Source organism: Humulus lupulus, chromosome 2, assembly GCF_963169125.1.
Source record: "Humulus lupulus chromosome 2, drHumLupu1.1, whole genome shotgun sequence".
In the NCBI taxonomy this organism is placed as follows: Eukaryota; Viridiplantae; Streptophyta; class Magnoliopsida; order Rosales; family Cannabaceae; genus Humulus; species Humulus lupulus.
The window spans coordinates 261,204,176-261,210,088 of record NC_084794.1 but is presented as its reverse complement, the minus strand read 5'-3'; positions in this window follow the sequence as shown (position 1 = coordinate 261,210,088).

The window sequence follows — 5,913 nt, the reverse complement described above, 5'->3', positions numbered from 1 at the left end:
CTGGAGCTGGGTTTTAGTCCATGAACATTTTATTACTCATTTTATTGATGGGATTTAATATTTGGTTATGATTAGGTGACTGCTAAGGGCCTAAGGATAGGATCGTTCTCAAGGGTCGTTCTTTATTTATTTTACGCTCGAACCTGAGGTAAGAAAACTGACACTGACTTAATAGTCAGAAACGACAATGGTGTTTAGTACTGGTCGTGAAGCTCTAACTTATCAGTCATGATCGGCAATGGTACTGAGCGCTGGTCGTATGGAATTAACTTATGAGGCAAAAGTGACATTTGCGTATTTAATGCAGGCCAAAATGATTAGATCTAATCAACACAAGCATTAAATGCTTGACCGACCTATTGGTTGAAGAAAACTAAAGCACTTATCTAGTCTATGACTAGTTACTCAGAGCTAGGGCTAAAAGGCTTACGTGACTTGATAGTCACATGGCTTTGGGCGCAGTGCCCTATAATGACTCATTAGTCATCTATTGAGGGTACATGATCCTAGAATGACTTACTAGTCATCTATTTAGAGCGCAGGTCCCCAGAATGACTTAATAGTCAACAATCCAGGGCGCAGGACCCGAGAATGATTACATGGTCATTTATTATTATTCGTATACATGCAGTAATAAGTTTTCTTATTGAGCATTGGATCATGGGTGCTATGTGGTGCAGGTAAATGGAAAGAAAAGCTTAGCCAGCCTTGAGTGGAGAGCTTGGGTGGCGATGTGTACATATGCGGCCGCTTGACCACCACGGCCAAGGTGTTTCTCAGGGGAACTAGGGTTTAACCCTATTTTTGTTGCTTAGGTCAACAGATTGTAACTTTTGAACTTTAATGACCATTTTGGATTGTAAACAACTTTGTAAATACTTTTTATGGGATCCCATGTACAGTTTAATGTTTTTAGTAAAATATATCCATTCCTTTTGATCGAGATTTTCACCCTGGCTCATTAATAATACTTAGATGCACGTTTATGTCCTAATGAATCGTTTATCGAGTTAAGCACTATTTAATGTACATAGTGTGACGGTCTTGGCTAACTAGGGCGTTACAACTTGGTATCTGAGCATGCCAAGGTTTAGGGTTCCTATAGATTGGCAGGGCATGTACACTCGTCATTGAAGACAAGCTCGACTCATGTTCCAAGACCGTTACACTGTGTACTTATAAAGGTGCAAGACTTGCTAATCAAGTCATTAATTTAAAAACGTGTCACTAAACATGAATGAGCTAGGGTTAAAAAGGTTTTGGGTCTCAAAAGTTACATTTTATATAATTTAACAGTTATACACATGGGATCCTAAAAGAAACAGAGTATAAAAGTTGGATTACAGACTCTCCAAAATACAGATAGTTGACAGCCATACTAAGGCAAAATGAACACCTCTGGGTCTCGCGTCCCTGCCTATACCTCAACTGTGGCGGCTGAGCAGCTGGTGATGTACATTCAGCTTGTAGAGCTCTCCAAGTCAGGGCTGATCAAGCTTGTCATTGCCTTTACCTACACCACGTAGCACCCGTGAGCCAAGGCCCAACAAGAAAACACAATGTGCAACACAAACAATAATAAAAAATAGTAAATTCACTAAGCAAGATCTTTCACCAAATAATTCACATTAACCAATTAGCATATATTCAGATTCGAGAATGCAACCAATCACTTATAACATTCAAGTCACATAATAATCAGGGCCGGCAACTTAGGCCACACCCTCTGTTTACCCCCACTGACTCTGACCTGGTTAAACCAAGCTCAGTGCATATTAAGCTGTCCTCGGCACCTAGTGGCCAAGCCGCGCCCTGTGCGCTAGTGTAACCCTTGGCACCCTCAGGCTGTTGGTTCACTAATTAGCTTGCATGGCATAATACCATCTTTTCAAACATACACAATAGGGAACCCTTAGTCCCATTACAGATATTCAACCAGGTGCAGTTTTCTTACCTTTAACTTCTTCGCTTATTAGTTATGAGCGACATCCATCGAGCATGATCCTTTCCTAAGCCCTAACTTTAGCACCGAATCACAACCAAGGTATTGGGTTCCATTATTATTCAAATATAGGTTTTCGAGCACAAACTAACTTCCGGGAAATCGAATCCCACCAAGCACGGTGGTGAAATTGATCCCGAGCACTCCAGGCTCATCTATTGTGCTTTAAAACCCTAAACGTTCAAGTGTGCATCTAAGGGTTGCAGCCCTTGAAGCCTAGTCGCGGCCCTGCCCTCAAAATAGAACCAAGGGCATGCCTGAAAGAAGACATGCGCCACGACCCTTTCTTTGGGCGCCGCGGTGCTCACCCTTGGCTGAGCCCTCCTAGCACATCTTCATCCTAGGGTCGCAGCGCTCTAGAACAGAGCCGCGACCCTTCCCTTCGAACCCAGAAACCCCTCCATTTCCAAGCTTAAAACCTTACCCAAAATCACCCCAAAGTTCCCTATTTCAACAACTATTAATCCCAACATTTTTACAATAACTCTAACAGCATAATTCAACAGAAAAACCCAGCCTAAACTCATAGAAATCCCATCTTCAATTTCTGAAACTCAAGAACACAAACACCCAAAACAAACCAGTAAAAACTAAAATTTAAGCCTCTAAATCATGAATTATAACTTACCTCTTCAACTAAACTCCTTTTCTAAGAAGAATCCCTGTTAATTCCCAAGTTTTCCAGCTCCAATTCAACCTTAAACATCAATATGACAATCATCTCATTACTCAGCCAAAAGCTCAAAGTTTCTAACTTCAAAACATAGTTTAATTCTTACGTTAGCCTTGATTAAATGTTCCCTGGATAATCCTTGAGCTAGCCTCTAATTTCCCCTCTGAATCCTTCTGAAATCCCAGCTCAAATTCCAGCAATTTCTCCAAAATTCTCAGTGTTCCTTGTGTGTTCTTCTTAGTTTCCTTGAGAGAAAGAAAAGAGCTAAGAAGGAAAAAGGGTCGGTTTATTTATTTTTACTGTTTTCTATTTTTTTGTAAGTCTAACCTTATCATTTAGGTCAAACCCGAGGCTTGGGGTGCCGGAACCGTCCTCAAGGCAAAACGGTAAAATTTCCCCAACATTCCCGCCTAGACTTCCTAACCTCAAATATATCTCCATATATTTATTTTCATAACTCAATAGTCTAAATAACTACCCGATACCTAAAATACCCCTGACTTATCCAAAGTCAATTGTTAAGCCCCGTTGTGACTTTTCCCGCTATCTAGCCCTAGGATCGCCTCGAGTCGTGCTCTATAAGCCTACCCATATAATAATGTGGTTCTCACAAATACCATATATATATCACATTAACATCAATATAATCATTCAGGCATTTTAATCATATAATTATGCATTTAAATCAATATATTCATGCAAACCATATTTAACCCAATTATGCCCTCCCGACACACTAATCAAGGCCCTTAAGCCTCATTAGCGAATTTGGGGTCGTTACATTTCTCCATGGGCTATAGCCTAGAATAGCCCGTGATGTTCATATTACCACTGTGTCTGGAGTCACTACTTATGCACAGGTGGTGGAGAAGGCGCTCATAGCTGAGAGCGCAGAGAACAAGATTTTGCGGGACAATGAAGCTATGAGTGACATTATGAGGGTGGGACCTCCATTTATGGGTACAAGTAGGGGCAAGGGCCCCAATGATCAGAAGAGGAAGGCTCCTGATGCCTTCCCAGCTCCAGGTCCTGACAGGCGAACACGTGGTTTTACAATGGGCCGCCAGGGTGGCAGTGAGGCCTGTAGGTCCTTTCCCGAGTGCCCTAGATGCAAGAGGTGCCATTTAGGGGAATGTCAGGCAAGATATTGTTTCTTATGCGGTGTAGTGGGACATTTGAAGAAATATTGCTCAAGAGCAAGAAAGGAAGAGCCAAGAAAGGCGGACAGCTCGACCCAGCTCGAGTGTTCGCATTGACTTAGGCAGAAGCTGAGGCTTGTCCCTCAGTAGTTACAGGTCTACTTTTTAGTGCTAGAACCCCTTATACTATTTTGATTGATTATGGTTGTAACGCCCTAGATAACCAAGACCGTTACACTGTGTGTTAATAAAGGTGCAAGACTTTCTAATCAAGTCATTTAGTTGAAAATGTGTCGCTAAACCATTATTGAACTAGGGTTAAAAGGTTTTGGTCATAAAAGATAAATTTTCATTTAAATAAGTGTTTGTTACACGCGATCCCAAAAATAAATAGGGTTAAAGAATAGTTTACAAAATTCCAAAGGTTATAAACAACCAAAAGCCAATCTAATTGTAAAACAAGCATTTTAGGGCCTCCTGTCCCTGTATCACCCCTCGGCCGTGGCGGCCGAGTAGCCGGCTATGTACATTTCGCCCCTAGAGTTCTCCAAATCAGGGTTGGTCCAGCTTACACTTGCCTTTACCTGCACCACGTAGCACCTGTGAGCTAAGGCCCAACAAGAAAACCATATAACAGAACATAACCAATAATCAATGGCCAAATAATTCATAAACCATCAATCAAATACTCAGTAGACCTCATAGTTCACATAATCAGTGATATCAATCTGCAAACCAATAATCAATCATCCAGGTAATAAACATGCCATGATCATCAGATTAATAACAGTAAACATATCATTCAATATTCAGGGTCAACACCCTTAGGCCGCACCCTCTGTTTACCCGACTGACTTTGGCTTGCTTAGGCCGAGCTCAGTGATTATATAATTAACCACAGCTACCAGTGGCCGAGCCACGTCCTTGTGCGCCAATATTAATTCCAGCACTCTTAGGGCGTTTATTTCATGTCCCCACGGCATAATACCATCATATGACATTACATACAAGTATGGGGAACTCTTAGTCCCAACATAACCACATAATCGGGTGCAGTTTTCTTACCTTTGTTTCCGATCGGAGAAGGTGAACTGAATCTGAGCACGATCCCTAGCCTTGAGCCCTGGCAACAAACCTAGTCACTAGAGTTATCAATATCTATCAACTCCCATTCAGAAATAAAATACTTAGATAGCAAAACTAGCCTCAGAGACCTCAGTTTCCACTAAACCAGGCAGTAGAAATTGTCCCGAGCCCTTAGGTTCTGACCTTCGAGCCCTAACGACACTAAAAACTCTTCCAAGCTCGAAACCCCCAGGCGGGTCGCGACTTGGCTCAGCAAGTCGTGACTTGCCCCAAGTTACAGAGCAAGCTCTCACACCAAAGGGGAGGCAGGTTGCAACTTGGCTAGGAAAGTCTTGGCGCACCTCCGAGACAGAGAGCTCCCATGGCCAGGAGGGCCACACGTGCCATGGTGCCCCCAAGCTATGTCACGGGACGCCCTGCGAACCCAAGGAAAACTTGGGTTTTCCTCCTTCTTCAAACCAAGAACATACCAAATTACTATATTTTTCCCTCAAACCTTTCCTAATTTCAAAATCAATCAGCAACAACTCAGAACCAACTTACCCATATAAACCACTCAAACACCTTAACAACATCCCTCAATCACTAGCCCAGTCCAACTAAAATCCTAATCCCAATTTAGCTACTAATTTCCCCTTGAATACCCAAAATTCTACCTAACAAACACAGTAACAATCCAGAGCTGAAAAGTAAGAATTCATACCTCAAACCAGCTAGCCTTTCCTCTGAACTTCCATCTCCTACACCTAGCTTAATTTTCCTTCTGATTTCCTCCAAGAATGCCCAGTCCAAGCTTAGTGCAAGCCCTCAACTATGGAGAGTGAGAGAGAGTGTGTGCTTGAGGGTAAGGGAGAAAGAGAGAATTCAATTCAATTCTTCCTTCTTTCTTTCTTAATTGTTCTATATCTTTCTGCATTAGTCTAGGATAAAGGCTGAGCATATCTCTAATTTAGCAATGACCATAATGCCCTCCCAAAATATAACTAATATAAAACTTAATCTAGGGGTAAAGT